The 20908-nt window shown below is 32.0% G+C and overlaps 1 protein-coding gene across 1 annotated transcript in view; it reads left to right on the top strand.

Moving 5' to 3' along the window:
* LOC139517779 (von Willebrand factor A domain-containing protein 7-like) overlaps nucleotides 1–20908 on the top strand; it is a 64176-nt gene that overhangs the window by 2003 nt on the left and 41265 nt on the right. The gene's annotated exons all lie outside the window — the stretch shown is intronic.

The following is a 20908-nucleotide window of genomic DNA, read 5'->3' on the forward strand; positions in this document are numbered from 1 at the left end:
AATTACGGGTGACACGATTGTCAAACCTCTACCTGTTATATGGGTAATAAATATACAACTACCCGCAATAAATGTTGACATAACAGGAAAAAAGTAATAAAAGTCTTTTAAGACTGCTCAAAACAAAAAAATAACTCATGCACGAAAAAGATATTTTGAAAGGTTAATATTCCTACGGTTTCGGTTTTATATTTTTCTCTTATCTTTTATTCTAATTATCACTCCTGACTCGAAAACTAGCATATTTTAACACAAGACACAAAATCACAATCCAGTGATATGAATTTTTTTTTAAATTAAATCCTGCTCATAGGAAATAGCCTTCTACAATAATTAATTCAGAGCTCTTCAAAATTGGCGAAGAACATATATAGAAAAGAAAGAAAAGAAATTTAAAATGTGTTCGTCAATCCTTGTACAAATAAAGAAGGGAACTTCATCCAGTTCAATCAAAAATCCATCTGAATTTCACAAACTTCTAGATGATCTTGGTGTTGTCTCGGTGTTGTAACAAACACAGATGTTTCAGCATATTTTGTACAGAATTAAAATTACTCTACCAAGTTGTAAATTGCTGGTCCTAAGCATGATTAATGGAGGAGCGAATTCAATTATTAGTCTTTTTATACATTTATAAGTAAAAATAAATAAATTCATAAAATTGGCCAGACAAGATAAATTCATCAAACCGGCAAGACAAGACAAGACAATTTATTACAACTTAGGCACTCCACGGCCGACACTCGGCTAACCGAGAGATTGGTCGGTTAATCTATATTGAGTATGCGGCTATATGGGCGATTGGTCTGTTAATCGGGTTGGTTATACGTCTGTTAAGAGTAAAACGCTTAATTTAATGTTAAACTCTATTAAATGTTCAGATTTTTGGCATGCTATAAGAACCAAATCAAAAAAAGAAAAGTGTCTGACAAAATGATATCTATCATAGAACATTTTGCACTTGTAGAAACATTTCTTAGTCTGCGCAGTTTTCAGTAAAACTAAAAGGCGTCGCGCAAGTATGTAGAATGTATGCTTATACGCATAGCATTTTTTTTTTAATAAAAGGCGAAACAAACAAATTTAGATATCATTTAAAGGACAAAAAATAGTACTGTGGTTCTAAAAAATAAATTGACATTAGTAAATATTTCATAATTGTGTAATAACGCGAATAATACCACCTTTTAGTGAAAATTATGGGAATAAAGTCTGTTAATGGGTTGGACAATTGAAATTGTGTCAGTTAAGAGTTATTTAGCCACGACAATAATTTTGCTACCTTTATAGTTTCCCCTTGATAAATTTAAGAATGATTGTTCCTGAGTAAAAAAAAATGACAATACGGTGCCACAGTATCCTAGAAAGAGCATTTTTGTTTTGACTTTCTTTGCATTCTATTGAAGGGTGTGTCACTTCAATATAGCGTGATATGGATTTGCCTCTGGAATATGCATGAATTTTATTTTGACGTTTTTAATCAGCCTTAATTTTTGTGTCTGTTCGAAGTAGCACGTTCTCAACTCCGACTGAAAGTGTCTTTCTAATACAACGTGTTCTCGTTCACATATGAACATGATATTTGTCACTGGACGTTAAATCCTAATTCGTCAGCATCATCCAATTGGTTCTTTTCTTTTATTACTTAATCATATGTTGTTTACAAATCACTCTAAAGAAGTAAACGGAAAGGAGCGAATGCAGCTACATTTGGTTATTTTAAGTTTCAATTCATTTTATTCCGTTTAGTTCCTTTCTATATAAGTGAAGAGGAGAACTGCAGTTGTCTATAGCGGCCGGTGAAGTCCATTTCGCGTTTTCGCGATTTCGCCTTTTATATTCTATAGGGCGAAAACGCGAAATCGCGAAAAGGCGAAATCGCGAAGTCGAAAACGCGAAGTCAAAAAACGAGAAATTGGTTTTGCGTTTTCGACTTCGCAATTTCGCGTTTTCGCCCTATAGAATATGTAAGGCGAAAACGCTTAAGCGCTAAAACGCAAAATGGCATTAACCTGCCACCATAGTTGTCCGCATGTAAACTTCTAAAATTTGTCACCAATATAAGTACATCGCAATCCGTTACTCTTTCAACAACCATCGGTGTTTCATGTGTGTATTCTTAAACAAGTATTATTTTTCTCTTGTTTTTACCAATGCATCACTCTCTACTGTCCTTATATATTATTTTATATTCTGCGTTTCCATCCAGATTCTCGTGTATACCCTGAGGGTCCGGATTGGGGGTATTGTTTAATTCTTTATTATTTAAATTGTTATGTCATTTTTTCTACATTTTATTTATCTTACTCATTATTCTTTCTTTATTTTTCATATTTTGTCATCCCAATATATTTTACTTACTGATGTTTAGTTACATTACGACGTTTATCTCTGATTTATATACTGGTTACCAATGTAGATGACAAATTTGTGTCATTCATGACAATTAAACATAATCAACATGTTATATGCGATCATTCTTGGATGAAATCAATATTAAATTTACTTTAATATTACACTTTTTGAAACCATTTTTATCAATTTTCAATTTCATGTGTTGTTTCCGTATATGTTATGTTTCATTGCTCATATGTTGTTTTCGTATATTTTAGCCGCTCGTCTTGAGCCTACTCATTTGATCCGATAACACCCAATGTAGCAATAAAATTATACTTTTATCGCCATTCATAACTCTTAACAGACCAATTAACAGACCGGGTTTTATACATCCGACCCATTAACAGACCAGGTTTTAAATAAAGATTGATTTATGTCACCAAAATACAGATTTTCGTGTAGATTTTTCACACGATGATATCAATATGGTTAACAAACATAATGCCTTTCTTTTTTCGATGTTCAAAATATTGAATGCAAGTAAATTTAACCAATGTGTCATTTTGTGTACATTTTATGTGTGTAAAATATGTATAAATTTATTGATGAGTAACCCGCCTTTTCATTTTATAGATCGTACATCGATGCTAGAAAAATAATAATTACGCCACTGAATTCAGTACATTGAATTGTTTTGTTAGACATGAATACTTTTTATGATGAAAATATATTTAGAAAGTTATACAATGAAACATGCTGAACTTTCAATGATTTTCTCGATAACACCTGATTAACAGACTTTAGCCAACCCGATTAACAGACCAACCGCCGATATAGTCACATACTCAATATAGATTAACCGACCAATCTCTCGGTTAGCCGAGTGTCGGCCGTGCACTCGTTACAAGATTAAAAGTCAAGATTCTTATATAAAATAATCTCAATAATTGTACAAAATCTAATGTTTGATCGTATTTCACTTTGTTTCTTTTCAAGGTAAATAAATAACCTTTTTTTTTTAATTTCATTCTTTAAGTTTTTATTGTTTATTTTTTCCAGACAGTGGACAATTGACATGACAATAGTAAACCAAGGAAGTTGATAACCCTCTGAGACTCTGTTTGAATGTATTTAAAACGAATGTAGGACAGAAAGTCACAGGACAAAAAGCCACAGACAAAAAGTCGCGGACAAAAAGTCACAATACAGTTTTTGAGAAAAAAATTCTTTGAATAAGAAAAAAACTAATTTTTAAAACATTTTTTTTTGTTTGACTTGAAGTATTCTATATGAACAACTTTGTTATTTAAATGTATTGAATAAATATATATAATGATTAAATAATTGTTATGTGCCAAGGAATATATCATTTGCATGATCAAAATTTAATAATTTTTCATTTATCAAGGCTTATGGAGAGTTGTCTCATTGGCACTCACACCACATCTTCCTATATCTATTATGAACAAATATCAAAAGCTTAGAAATGAAACAAATTAATTGTGACTTTTTGTCCTGTGATTTTTGTCCTATCAAATTTGTGACAAGTTTATGTCCCTTGACTTTTTGTCCTGTGACTCTGTTTACCATTTGAAAATGACATCTTCAAAGTTTCGGTGTTAAAAATATCCAGTCTTTAAAAACAAGTAAACTTTATCAAATACAAATACAATAATATATATTTAATAAATATTTACACAAACGACGAACAAAGACATCGTTCATTGTTTTTTTGACACCATGTTATCATTTTTTTATTACAAGGTACAAAGTCTTGACATTTTTTTCATATACATTCTTCAAGGCCATACATTTACACCTTTATTACAACTACGGATCAATGTTATCTAGACTACAACAGGTATATTTTCTGTTTCATCAAACAGCCCAACGAAACATATACCCCAAATACAGCTGTGCAGTCCTTTTTTGTTGCACCATGTGCTCTTTTTGTTCCCTACATCTGCATTCTATATATCTATCACCAATCTGTATATCTATCACCACCCTATTTATCTAAAACCACTTTGTATTTTTACCACAATTTTTTTTTTATATATGTCATCATTATGTAGATTAACTACCACTCTGTATATCTATTACCTCTCTCTATATCTATCATCCCTCTGTAAATCTATCCCAATTCTGTATATCTATCACCACTTTGTATATCTATCACCCCTCTGTATATCTATCACCACTCTGTATATCTTTCACCACTATGTATAGTATATCTTTCACCACTATGTATATCTTTCACCAATCTGTATATCTATCACTAACCTGAACATCTATCACCACTCTGTATATCTTTCACCACTCTGTATATCTCTCACCAATCTGTAAATCTATTCCGATTCTGTATATCTATCACTACTCTGTATATCTATCACTACTCTGTATATCTATCACCACTCTGTATATATATTATCACTTAGTATATATCTATCACCACTCTATCTACACTCTGTATATCCATCACCAATCTGTACACATATCACCACTCTGTATATCTATCACCAATCTGTACATCTATCTCCATTCTATCTCCATTCTGTATATCTATCACCAATCTATATATATATCAACAATATGTATATCTATATAGTACCACTCTGTATATCTACCAACACCACTTTGAATATCTTTTTTCAACCTGTTTATATATCAGCATTCTGTATATCTATCACCATTCTGTATATATATCACCAATCTGTACATCTATCACCACTCTGTATACATATCACCACTCTGTTCATCTATCTGCATTCTATATATCTATCGACAATCTGTACATATATCACCAATCTGTATATATATATCACCAATATGTATATCTATTACCACTCTGTAAATATATCACCCCTCTGTATATTTATCACCACTCTGTATATCTTCCACCACTCTGTATATTTATCACCACTCTGTATATCAACCACCACTCCTTAACTACCACCACACTGTTTATCTCATCTCATCTATACATCTATCACCACTCCACATCTATCTCAAATTTGTATATCTATCATAACTCTGTATATATTTCCTTAAGTGTATATATATAACAAACATGTATATGAATTACCTCTATGTAAGTCTATCACCACTCTGTATATCTTTCACCACTCTGTATATCTTTCACAAATCTGTAAATCTATCCCGATTCTGTATATCTATCACTACTCTGTATATTTATCACCACTCTGTATATATATTATCACTTAGTATATATAAATCACCACTCTATCTACACTCTGTATATCCATCACAAATCTGTACACATATCACCACTCTGTATATCTTTCACCAATCTATACATCTATCCCGATTCTGTATATCTATCACTACTCTGTATATATATTATCACTTTATCTGTCACCACTCTATCACCACTCTGTATATCCATCACCAATCTGACACATATCACCACTCTATATCTATTACCAATCTGAACATCTATCACCACTCTGTATATCTTTCACCACTCTGTTTATCTTTCACCAATCTGTAAATCTATCCCGATTCTGTATATCTTTCACTACTCTGTATATCTATCACCACTCTGTATATACATTATCACTTAGTATATATCTATCACCACTCTGTATATCCATCACCAATCTGCACACATATCACCACTCTGTATATCTATCACCAATCTGTACATCTATCTCCATTCTGTATATCTATCACCATATGATGTATATGAATTACCTCTATGTAAGTCTATCACCACTCTGTATATCTTTCACCACTCTGTATATCTTTCACAAATCTGTAAATCTATCCCGATTCTGTATATCTATCACTACTCTGTATATTTATCACCACTCTGTATATATATTATCACTTAGTATATATCAATCACCACTCTATCTACACTCTGTATATCCATCACAAATCTGTACACATATCACCACACTGTATATCTTTCACCAATCTATACATCTATCCCGATTCTGTATATCTATCATTACTCTGTATATATATTATCACTATATCTGTCACCACTCTATCACCACTCTGTATATCCATCACCAATCTGACACATATCACCACTCTATATCTATCACTAATCTGAACATCTATCACCATTCTGTATATCTTTCACCACTCTGTTTATCTTTCGCCAATCTGTAAATCTATCCCGATTCTGTATATCTTTCACTACTCTGTATATCTATCACCACTCTGTATATACATTATCACTTAGTATATATCTATCACCACTCTGTATATCCATCACCAATCTGCACACATATCACCACTCTGTATATCTATCACCAATCTGTACATCTATCTCCATTCTGTATATCTATCACCAATCTGTATATCTATCGACAATCTGTACATATATCACCACTCTGTATATATATCACCAATATGTATATCTATTACCACTCTGTATATCTACCAACACTTTGTATATTTTTCACCACTTTGTATATTTTTTTTCAACCTGCTTATATATCACCATTCTGTATATATATCACCAATCTGTACATCTATCACCACTCTGTATACCTATCTCCAATCTGTACATTTATCTGCATTCTGTACATCTATCTGCATTCTGTATATATATCACCACTCTGTATATCTACCAACACTATGTATATCTCTCACCAATCTGTATATCTTTCACCATTCTGTTTATCTTTCACAAATCTGTAAATCTATCCCGTTTCTGTATATCTATCACTACTCTGTATATCTATCACCACTCTGTATATATATTATCACTTAGTATATATCTAGCACAACTCTATCTACACTCTGTATATCCATCACCAATCTGTACACATATCACCACTCTGTATGTCTATCACTTATCTGAACATCTATCACCACTCTGTATATCTTTCACCAATCTGTAAATCTATTCCGATTCTGTATATCTATCACTACTCTGTATATCTATCACCACTCTGTATATATATTATCACTTATTATATATCTATCACCACTCTGTATATCCATCACCAATCTGTACATCTATCTCCATTCTGTATATCTATCACCAATCTGTATATCTATCGACAATCTGTACATATATCACCACTCTGTATATCTACCAACACTTTGTATATTTTTCACCACTTTGTATATTTTTTTTCAACCTGTTTATATATCACCATTCTGTATATCTATCACCAATCTGTACATCTATCACCACTCTGTATACCTATCAGCAATCTGTACATCTATCTGCATTCTGTATATCTATCTGCATTCTGTATATATATCACCAATCTGTATATCTCACGACAATCTGTACATATATCACCACTCTGTATATATATCACCAATATGTATATCTATTACCACTCTGTAAATATATCACCCCTCTGTATATTTATCACCACTATGTATATCTTCCACCAGTCTGTATATCTATCACCACACTATATATCAACCACCACTCCGTTAACTACCACCACTCTGTTTATCTAATCTCATCTATACATCTATCACCACTCCACATCTATCTCCAATCTGTATATCTATCATCACTCTGTATATATTTCCTTAAGTGTATATATATCACATACTTGTATATAAATTACCTCTATGTAAGTCTAACAACACTCTTTATATCTATCACCACTCTGTATATCTTCCACCACTCTACATATATCTATCTCCACTCTGTTTATCTATCACCACTATGTATATCCATCCTTATCTGTACATATATCACATCTTTGTATATATCTATTACCTCTCTGTAAACCAATCACCACTCTGTATATCTAACATCAATCTGTATATCTATCATCCCTTTGTGTATCTATCAACATTCTGTATATCTATCTCCATCTGTATATATATCACCAACCTGTTTATCTGTCACCACTCTGTATATCTATTAGCACTCTATATATTTACCAAAACTCTGTATTTCTTTCACCACTCTGTAAATAGATAACCACTCTGTATCTATATCACCACTCTGTATATCTTCCACCACTCTCTATATCTATCACTCCCATGTATATTTATCACCAATTTGTATTATATCACTTTTTTGTAAATCTACCGACACTATGTAAATCTTTCAACACTCTGTATATCAACCACCACTCTGTATATCTACCACCACTCTGTGTATCTATCGTTATCTATACATCTATCACCACTCTATCTATATCACCACTCTGTATATCTTCCACCACTTTGTATATCTATCACCACTTTGTCTATCATCCACCACTCTATATATTTACTAAAACTCTGTGTATCTTTCACCACTGTAAATATATCACCAATATGTGTATATATCACCTTTCTGTATATATATATCATCACTCTGTATATATCTTCCACCACTCTGTATACCTATCACCACTCTGTATATTTATCACCTTTCTCTCTATATATATATATTATTAATTCGTATATTTTAACAAATTTGATTCGTTTAGGGATAGTCACATGTTAAACTATATTTTCGAAGGTAGAGAGAAACGGCGGATAGCAAAACGCATATTGACCGGCAAAAGCATATTGCACGGTTATTTTTAGAATATCAAAAAACCGATATACTTTGTGACGTCATGTAATGAATTTCAGGATATTGTTTAACGTTTTGAAACAAATGATATCTGTGATCGATTATTTGACGAAAAAAAATCTTCAAATACATAAATGTAAAAGAAAAAAATTAAATGAAATAACAACTAATATATATGTTGTTGTTGTCAAGGAGACAATTTAATATCTATAAAGTTCCAACAAACCTAAATGACGATTTTGATACAAACATGGTCGGAAATTAATAATATAACAAATATAGCCTTTGTATGAGGTCAATACAGCATATATCGACCCAAAGAAGTATATCGACCTTGGACTTCGTCCTCAGTCAATATACTTCTTTCAGGTCAATATATCCTTGTATCGACCTCATACAAAGGCTATATTTGTATAATATCACTACTGTATATCTATCACCACTCTGTATATCTACCACCACTCTGTATATCTACCTCTACTCTATTTATCTATCACAATTTTGTCTATCATCAACCACAATGTATTTCTACCACCACTCTGTATATCTATCTACACTTTATTTCTATCACCAATTTGTATATTTTGCAAATCGGCGGCCAATTCTATCATCCTCTATTTGAGGTCCAATTTTTGGCTCTTCTAATCGAAGTCCAATTTTTAGCTTCTCTAATCGTTGTCCGTTTTAATGGACCTATGGAAAGATCCAAACGCCGAGACATTTTTTGCCGACATGCCGTATTATACAAAAATATATCTTAAAAAACTGAACAAAACTGTGGAAATTGGGACAAAAAAAGTTTATAACAGAACTGAAAGTTGGATTGTCCGAGAAGAATAAAGATAAAAAAAAAGAGTAGTTAAGACAGTTCTAGGTCAATATTTTTACAACCTAAACATAGTATATGTGACAAATAAAATATATTATTTTTTCTCTTTTAATGTATTACCGATGTTTACAGGTTGCAATATCATTTTTTATGTAATTTAAAAGCTTATTAAAAACAATGAAACGTGTAGAGATTGCTAATCGGACAACTATAGCCCAGAGTTCAAATAAAGTAGATGTAAGCAATTATATAGCCCTTTACCTTTACAGCTTGCTGTTCGGTGTGAGCCAAGGCTCCGTATTTAAGACCGTATTTTTACCTATGATGGGTTTCTTTTATAAACTGTGACTTGGATGGGGAATTGTCTCATTGGCACTCAAACCACATTTTCTTATATCTATAAGGAACTGTACGTCCTTCAACAAGGAATCATTGAGCAATTAAAGGTCATGAAATGACACATATAAAACAATTATTATACAACTAAAAACTAACTTAAAACAAAAAAATCTGAACAACAAATATTCAAGACATAAACCAACGACAACCAATATACTACAGGCACATAAAATATTTGGCTGGGTTTAACATGTTTAATTTGTGAGCGCTAAATCTTCCTCTAATCTGAGACAATGGTGTAACAGCACAACATAAAAACATAATGCCAATTTATTTTGTATATTTTTCACTCCAGGTGTAAAACAAATGAATTTGTTGACAAACTTTTACAGAGTGCAAATTATAATACTTTAACAGTTGGCATTTATACTTCTTTATTTTGTCCATTGTTGAAGACTGAGTGTTGCCCTATATATTTCGTTTAGTTTTCTTTGTCGTTCGGTTCTTATTTAAGTATACTCGCATGTCATTTATCAATATGCATTTACATGTATAAGAGTAAGTGCAGCAATTTGTTATTCTATTATTCATTAATAGTGCACATCGATAAGAGAAGACTACTATAAATCGGACGTCGTTTTTGGCAATACATGACGGCACATTGTCATTGGGCGTCGATTTGAGTATCAAACAATTGGACGTCGAATTTAAAAGAATTTAATCACCACTCTGTATATCTAACAACACTTTGTATATCTACAATCACTCTGTATATCTATCACCACGCTATACCCCGTGACACCCCTAATTATTTTTCTATAGAGGCTATGAAAAAAAAGTCCCCATTTTTTCATATTTTTTTACATAGTGCCACTCGATACCTTGCGCAAAAGATGCGCCTGTTTCTCCTCTACAAGACCTAAATAGTCATACCCGGTGACTCCCCTCATTGTTTTTCTCAAGAAGCCATAAAATAGGCCAACCCCACTTTTTTCCGGTTTTTTCAAATTTTTAGCCCTATAGTTTCAGATTTTTGAACATAGCGCCACTCGATTCCTTGCGCAAAAGATGTTGTTCAATAGTCTAATATGAAGTTGGGCTATTGGAAGTATTCCGTTTAGGATGATGATAGTAACATCTGCTACATAAGTTGGTAATGAGAGTATAAGCTTAGAGGTAGTTTTTTCTAGAATTTTTCGATTAATTCTAGTGAATTTGTTTTGGTAGTGTTAGCTCTTATCCATAGATAAGTACTAGAGATACGTAACACGAATGATTGAATGACACGTGAAATGATTGAATGACACATGAAATGACCGAATGACACATGCAATTTTAATCTTAGTTTAAAAAGTATTTATTAAGGTAGCACAATACAAAGATTTTTTTACTTCCAATCACTAACCTTTGAAATGCTGTAACTTTCTTATGAATGCATAGAAAATAATAAAACAGGTATATATAGATAGATAAAAGATTAATCTTTTAAATGAATGCAATATTTTTATTATGCAATCATTATGTAATCAATTATTATGTAATTAGTGGCAAAGTGGTAAGTTCACTTGAATGAATTTAGCTCTATCATCTCTTTAACTATACAGAATATTTTAACGAAATCTTAATCAACACATCATGGGCTTCAAAAGGGTGTCTCGGATTGTCTCTATGGTATTCCATTCTCTCATAAATCTCTAATTAGTGTAAACATCCTTACCACATAAAAGAAGATAATGTTTAATTAGGTGTAAAATTTGTTTTATACATCCTATCTGAAATCTGAGACACCCTTTTGTAGATAATGGCCATAGGAACAACATATAATAAAATCAACCCTCTAGGGATACATATGCAGAAGCTAATTTCATTTGAAAGTGGAAATTTGGTGAAAAATATTTAAGACACAGTTAACATTATAATTGGTTACATAATTGTTGCATAATACTAGCATTGCATTAATCTGAAAGAGTAATCTGTTAGCTATCCAAAACTACCACTTTTATAAATTTTCAAGCATTATTAAGAAAGTTACAGCATTTTAAAACTTGGGAATTGGAGTTATAAAATCTTTGTATTGTGCTACCTTAATGAAAATTTTTACAAGATTAAGTATTACAATATGTTATATGAAGTTTTAATCTTAATAAGCATAAATTGGTGACTTTTAAACATTGATTTATAAATAGTATTGTGTATTAAAAATGATTTATTAAAGCAGGAAAGTACATAAAATGTTATTATAATTTTGTGGATACATCTGTTCCTGATTGCATATATACGATTGCCCAATGTGTTCAATCTGGACTACCAAAGTTGGGCTCTCATTTGTATAATAAATTAAAACTCACTAAAACTCCATGAATTTACATGTAAAAAAAAAATATTTTAAGTAATAATTTTCCAGAAAGTCTTAAAACCGCCCAGGACCTCCTGATTGCACTGAGTACGAAAGGTTTTCTTAGAACAAAAATAAAGATACAAGTTGCAAAAAAATAGATCTAATTCAATGCAAAATGTGGCGATCAAACACCCGTGTTAACAGCGTTTGTTTTATGGTTAACAATGCACTGGGCACGTGTCGTTAAATAACAAAATGCGGCGTAAAGCAACCAACGATCAATCAATCAATTAAATTCGAACTAGTTGATACTGCAATTAGAAACTTTGCGTCCAGTAAAGGGGTTAATATAACTTTTGTAAAACTTCTAATAAAGCGACAATACAAAGACATTGCAACATATACTCTTCGTGCTAACATCAATGAGAGGGACTTTGCTGCAGTAGAAAACGATGACTTCTTTTGGCCAGAAGGCGTGTACTGGCGAGACTATATTCCACAAAACAAACATTTGTAACATTCATGTTCAATCTGTTATATATTGTATATTTTATTTTACTCATGTTGTTACGAATAACAACATGGAATATGAGAGGCGCTATGTATGGCACCTCATATTTTGAAAACTTGCTCAAAGACTCTGATATATGTATTGTAACTGAGCACTGGTTAAATAGAACTAATATTACATATTTATATGAGTTAGCAAATGATTTTCGAGTATTTTCATGCTTTAGCTCTAGTTCAGTAAATTCAAACAGAGGCTCTGGTGGAGTAGCTATTCTTGTAAGGAAAACATTTGGTTTTAAGACTTATAATTTATTTGTTGATAATGACAGAATTTGTGCTGTCAAATTATCCAAGCATGGTTATGAAAGTTTATGTATCATAGGTACTTTACTACCATCAACAAATCATTCAGTTGAAGAGTATTTACAATATTTTCAAACTGTGTGTAGTATTTATGATAGAATGTCAGTTGATTGTGTAACAGTAATTGGTGGTGATTTTAATACTGATATTGCAGTAACAAGTTTAAGTAGTAAATCAAAAAATGTCATAGACTTCATTACAAAAAATAATTTATCTCCTGTCCCATTGATGTCCGGTCGTAAAGGCCCTGATTTTACATTTAGGTCTAAAGACATGACACGTAAAACTATGATTGATTTTATTTTCATTCCAGAATTCTTTTGTAATGGCTTTACAAATTTAGAAGTCAGAAATGACTGTCCATTTAATGTTTCAGATCATTATCCTGTTTTGATTTTCTTAGATATGAATTTGCTATGTAATACATCAAATAAATTTCATCTTTATCGTAAAGTTCTATTGTGGTCGAGATGTGATGAATGGGAGAAGAAATATTATCAAACAGAACTAGACAAATTACTAAATTTTGAAGTTTTACCTTTGAACTCGTGTGAAATAAACGAAAATTACATAGAACATATAAACTCAAATATTGTAAATGTTGTGCATATCGCTGCAAATTCTTGTATTCCCACTGGAAAATTTAGACATTATTTAAAACCGTACTGGAAAAGTAACAACTTAGATTATTACCATAATGAGCAACGACAAGCTCGTAAAACGTGGCTGTCAATGGGACAAACACGAAACAACGACAATATTTTTTATAAACAGTATAAAGATAAGAAAAGAGAATTTCGAAAGCATAAACGTAATGCAGAGCGATTATGGGAATCTGAAAAATTTGCTGATGTGCAAAAAGCAGCCGAAATGGACATAGGACAATTTTATCGTGTAGTGCGAAAGCATAGACAACAAAAATCGCCAGCAACTTGTCTGAATTATGATGGAAATACAGCTACTAATAACGGGGATATTTGCAAGTTGTGGAGTACCTATTTTAGTGATTTGTATACTCCTAATGAACATGAAAATGACAATTTTGATCAACCTTTTTATATGGATGTCACAGAAAAAATTCGTGAATATAGCAGTCAAATTAGAAAACCGTTTAATGCTTTTTTCGATGTGCCCTACACTGAAGATGAAATATATGAGCAAATTAAAACTTTAAAATGTGGTAAGGCTCCAGGACCGGACTATGTATGCAACGAACATATTATATACGGTGGTAATACCTTGTTGAAATGGATTTGTTATATTTTTAATATTATACTTAAATGCGAATATATTCCATTACTATATCGACATGGCATAATTATTCCGTTATATAAAGGAAATAACAAAGACAAGAGTAATCCGAACAGTTACAGAGCTATTGTCCTAACATCCGTATTTGGAAAATTACATGACAAAACAGTTCTTCGTCGAATAAATAAAATGCTTACTGCACTTGATAAGACTTTTCCTGATCCTTTGCAGTTTGGATTTGTTCCCGAACATGGTGCTATCCCCGCTTTATACACACTCAAAGAATGTATTAACGTGTTTATGAAAAGTAAATCTAAACTTTATGTTGGTTTTCTAGATAACGAGAAAGCGTTTGATAAGATCTGGCACGATGGACTTTTTCTGAAATTAAAAGAAATCGGTGTAACTGGTAAATTATGGAACATACTTTTCATGTCTTACAAATCTGCTAGTGCACATGTACAATATAATGGACTTACTAGTGACAATTTCTCCATTTCTCAGGGTGTAGGGCAAGGGAGAGTACTTTCATCTTGGCTATTCTCTTTGTACATAAATGACTTAATATTACAACTGATTTCGACAAATTGTGGAATACGAATTGGTTATTTGAACATTCCTGCCATTCTTCTTGCGGACGACACAACCCTTCTTAGTGCGTCGCCAAAAGGTCTACAAGGTCTTCTCGACTGTGTACAAACTTATGCTTGTAAATGGAGACTTAAATATAACGGAACAAAAAGTTGTGTCTTGGCTTTTAATAATAATACAGATGTTGACATTAAGCTTGGAAATACAAAAATAGCGTGTAAAACGGATACAATTTATGCTGGTACATTGATAACTAACAATAATAAAACGTTTGAAAGGACAAAAAATGCCGCTAAGAAGTTAAAGAAAAATCTACATTCATTGTATAGTGCTGGAGTAAACCCGAAAGGCCTTACGCCGATTACAAACACGTTGATATGGAAGCGTTTTGTTCTTCCTACAGCATTGTACTCTTGCGAAGTATGGGGACAACTCTCTAATTCTGAAATAGAACTTTTAGAAAGAACACAACGATATGTCGCGCGATATATACAGCGTATGGACAAATATTCACCAACGGACTCAACTACAAGCAACCTTGGTTTATGGTCATTGGAAGCTGTAATCGACAAATTCAAACTTTTATTCTTTGGGCGATTATGTAGGAGTAAATCGGGCACAACTCATAAAAAATTGTTCAACATGTGCATCAGTCAATTTATTCTGGATGAAAATGCCGAACACTGTATAACCTATAATCTTATAACAACTCTGGTTAAATACGATCTATTTTCTTTCCTTGAAACCTATGTAAATGAGGATTACATACCAGAAAAAGTGCTGTGGTCGAAAATTGTCCGTCAGTCTATTGAAATTTATGAAGAGAACAGATGGAAAAGTAATTTAGAAAATAGAAATGAACTCAAAAGGTATTCCAAAATTCACCCTACCCTCTGTGAACATAGATTAATTCGGTTGACAGTTTTATATCCCGATGCAAAACTCGAACTGCTAGTACTTGTGACTTTAGGATCGGCAGCCATTAAGAAAGCTACATGTACTCTATGTAACAAACAGTCTCTTGATATCATTAAACATTTAATCATGGAGTGTCATGTTCTATTAACAGAGAGAAATGTTATGTTTTATAAAATTGTAGATGAACTTCCCATTCAAAAATCTGTGGACATTTTCAATTTAGACGACGATGACCTTCTTGAAGTACTATTAGGAGCTGTTAATGATATAGTATACGATCTCGATCCTATAGATTGGTCTAGAATGATGTATTACATAGCAAAACATGTTTACCCCATGTTTAAAAAATTCAGACATGTATTGTTTGAAAACAGGTTTAATTTTGAATTTTGAATAGACTTTGATTGAAAAACATTGTGTTTTTGTTGTGTTTACTGGAATATGTGTATTGTGTGTTTATCTAAATATGTTGTTTGTTTTTTGTTGTTTTTTTTTTCATTGGGTATTTATCTCAAAATGTATGATATTTTGTTTATTGTGTAAGTAATTATTAATTTCTTTTTGTATGCAAAATCTTCATATACATGGAGGAAATAAAGATTCATTCATTCATTCATTCATTTCAGGTATTGGGCATTTGTCATCATCATGATTAGATTATCTAATTAACAAAAAACACTTAAAACTTTATATTTCAATTTACTGATAAAATACAAAATGTAAGTACTAAAATGTAACATTAAGCAATAAAATGTATGATACCATATTTCACTGTTTTAATAGAGAAAATTACGGAAAGAAAAATGGAGCGTGATATCTTTTTTAATTAAGATTATAACTTTCTAAAAGGAAACCCTTTAGGACTTCTAAATGGTGTATTTCATCTGTGCTAAACTTATTTCAACATTAAAGTTATTTGCCCTAGTTAATTGTGTGGATGTCAGATTTATGTAACATATTTCACTATCTTCATAAGGAAAAATACGGCTATTACATTCAAATTCTCTTATAATTAAAAGAAACTCTCAAGACAACTTCCCTCTGATCTTCATTTATATCGATATACCTGTAATACATGTACATCCTAAATAAATCAATTGTTATCTTTTATAAAATTTAGAAAAATTAAACGTTCTAAAACGTTTCCCGTAAGAGTCTTATCTTTCATTATTCTGTCTGTATAGATGCACCATGGTCTCTATATCTTATCCCTTATGACCATGAAATTATCCTCAAATTTGTGTCGTGAGTTTCTATTGGCTCCTTTTTTTCAGATAATCAATTTTCTCAGAATTTTCAGATAATCCCGGATTTTCTCAGATAATCCCGGTTTATCTCAGATAAACTAGGATTATCTCAGCTTAATTCAAATTCGAGAAAATATAGAAAATTCATTATCTGGAGAAAATCCCGGTTTATCTGAAAATTCTGAGATAAACCCGCATTATCTGGAAAAAATCGAGATAATCCCGGTTTATCTGAGCTTAATGTAAAAAAGTGAGATAATCATAGTTTATCTGAGAAAATCCTGGTTTATCTGAGATAATCTAGGATTATCTATAAAAGTGGTTCAGGCGTGCCATATGCATGCATTGGTTCAATAATTGGTTTATCATTATTTTTCACCAGTCACTGGTTTCATATGACTTTACATTAAATAAAATATGTTCAGTATCTTTGTATTCACAAGACAATACTAACTTACTTACTTACTTACTTACTTACTTACTTAGGCCCTTGGATCCATCGGGGAACATATGCAATTGACGAACTCTCTCCATCTAACTCGATTTAGCGCAGCTTTTCTAAGGTGTTCCAGTTGTATCCTTGCTGCGTTATTTCTGATTCTTTGTCCGTGCGCCAGGTGTTTCTTGGTCGTCCTCTGTTTCTTTTTCCTTGAGGATTCCACTGTCTAAAGTGAATGCCTTGTAATGCTGTTCGTTGTTTTTTCGCAGTGTGTGGCCTATCCATACCCATTTTATTTTCTTGATTTGGATGGTTTTAGTTGTTCTCCATGTCTCTGATCCATACAAGAGCACTGATTTTACGTTAAAATTGAAAATTTTCATTTTTATGCTTCTTGAGATGTTCTTGGCACTCCATACTTTTCCTAAGGGGACGACCATTTGATATTCTGTGGCATGAGGATTTGTTTTTGATCGGTTATTTATTTTTGTAAACTATGAGGACAGATTAATAATTTTCTGCACTATTGAAGCAAGATTTTTCATTTTCATTAAAGCAAGGGACTGATTATTCATTTTCACAACTATATTTATGATATTCGAAAACATACAATTTTTAAATGATTTGTTTATTATAAATAATACATGTATTATTATAATAGTCAAGTCATTATGTACCATTTAATCAGAATTAATTATCATCCTCTTCAGAAATGAATCAGGCTTTTATATTCCCAACTGCATATATATGTATTGCATACATACATAGTATTAAAGTTTGTAACTAGCCTCTTTTAAAAGTATTGGCAAACTAATCAACTTATTGATGGTTGCCGCGTATTGGTAGAATTAGAAGAAGAAACATATGTTACCGAGCGGAGCGAGGCTAAATTTTTTATGAAGGGTTTTGGAGCCACTGAAGGCCCAAGAAGCTATAGAACAAATAATGCAAAATAATGCTTTCTGGGTGTTCCGAAGATCCTTTCATAATCTGAAAATGCAAATTTAGATTTAAAATTGTTTTGACAATATTTTGGTCTGAAAGCAAAATGTATAAATTCAGTGCAAGACTTAAGGGCATACGATACAGTTACAGGGAACAAGGTTATTTTCGCGACGTCAAACTATGACATACCACGGGAAAAGATGCATTTTTCGACTGATTTTTATCATTCAAACTGATTTAATTTGAAAACGAGTGCATTGACCCCTATTTTTTAAAACAGCAATTTGTTTCATTTTGCAAGGAGATTATGTGACCCAAATTTTATAAAACTGTAAATAACGCATTTTTTTTAATTTTGATAAACATGCAGCAAAAAATTACGTTTTTTCCTCTATTCATGAACATTTGATAAATATAGAGTTATTTCGGAATAAAAATTACATAATTTTCAATGATACTTATAAAATACAGAAATTACCGATTATTTAACAAAAAACAATTTGTGTTTATCTTTTAAAGCAAAAAAGTTACGTCATTCTTTCGAAAAAGAAAATACGGACACAAATCTGAGTTTTGAGCAAATATACAAAATTTCGACCTCATTTTACTAAAAAAAGTAGCACATGAAGGTATATTTTTTATGACATATTTGATTTAATCAGGTAAAAGAAAGCCTATATGCAAATTTTCATCAACTTGTAAATACAGGTTCAAAACTGTATCGTATACCCTTAAGTTTCTAGGGACAACATCAAAAGACCAAAGTGCATGATAAAGCAAAATTGGAATTCACATAGTTAATTCTGTGGCTGCTGTTTTTTTTTAAAACTCATTATCAAGTTCATAACAAAATTACTAGATTACAAAAGGAATGCAACACTAACAGAATACAGAAAAGCAATCAATGAACAAAAGGCAAATAAATAAAAAAACATTGATCCCGAAAATTCAGGGCTACGTCTGAGGGAAATCAGCACTGTTTCTTGCAAGGCACTCGCGGTGAACACACTTGTCAATTTGATATAGAGACAAGTGTTTGGTTTTGAAATTTCCTACATGAGGCATAAGTTACGGCCCTGTTAAAATAAAAGTGAGGTAAGGTTTCCTGAGACAATATACCTCAAGTTAAATGAAACCAATTTTCAGACGTTTCAAGTATATTTAAATAATATTTATACTTTTATTATTAAAAAATTGGGAAGTGTTTCCCGATTTTTTTTGGGAAAAAAATGAATTTATGAAGAATCTTGTGCCATCTCATACTTTCGATTAGACCTGCTGAGTTATTTATTTTCAATACATTGCAAGTCAGGTAATTTATTTTCAAACTACCACAGAACCCTCCTGCCCCCCCCCCCCCCTCCCAGAATATCAAATGGTCGTTCCCTAAGATGGCTCTGGATTTGTTGAATCTTGCTTTTACATTAGCGTCTGTACTATGTTGACAAAAATGCTTCCTAGATAAGTAAACTCATCTAGTTCTTCGATGTTGGTGTTGTTAATATTTATTGGTTGTTTACTTTTGGTATTGATCTTCATTACTTTTGTCCTTCTTCGTTTGGTTTAAGTCCAAGCTTTATAGTTATTGAAGAGAGAAGGGTTTTTTTTCTGGCATTTGTTGTTGTGGATATAAGGGCTATATCATCCGCAAAATCCAAGTCTTCTAGTTGTTGCCAGATTGTCCATTGGATTCCATTTCTTTTCCTTTCAGTTGCTTCTTTCAGGATGTAGTCTATTGTCAAGAGGAAAAGAAAAGGTGATAGAATTTAACCTTGTTTTACTCCAGTTTTGACATCAAAACTCTCGCTGAGCTTGCCTTCATGTATAACTCTGTATTGCATGTTGTTATATAAGAGTTTCTGATGATGTTTATGAATGATTGTGGTTTTCTATAATGAGCCATGCTGTTCCAAAGGTTTTCTCTATCCGAGCTGCCAAATGCCTTTTCGAAGTCAAGGAAGTTAATCAGTATCGAGGTGTTCCACTCTTAGGACTGTTCTACTATCATACGTTGTGTGACTATTTGGTCTATACAGGATCGGTCTTTCCTAAATCCTGCTTGCTGTTCTCTGAGTTTTTCGTCTATAGCCTTTAGAAGTCGCATAAGGAGGATTCTATTTAGTACCTATGCTGCCACTGATATTAATGCAATTCCTCTGTAATTTTTGCATTCTTTAAGGTTGCTTTCTTTGGTAGTTTTATTAGGTGGCCCTCATTCTATTCTTGAGGCATTTTTTCTTGCTGCTACATATTACTAAATAGCTTATGTCAGAGGTTAGGTCTGGGT

The sequence above is a fragment of the Mytilus edulis genome, chromosome 3, assembly GCF_963676685.1.
Source record: "Mytilus edulis chromosome 3, xbMytEdul2.2, whole genome shotgun sequence".
Taxonomy (NCBI): Eukaryota; Metazoa; Mollusca; class Bivalvia; order Mytilida; family Mytilidae; genus Mytilus; species Mytilus edulis.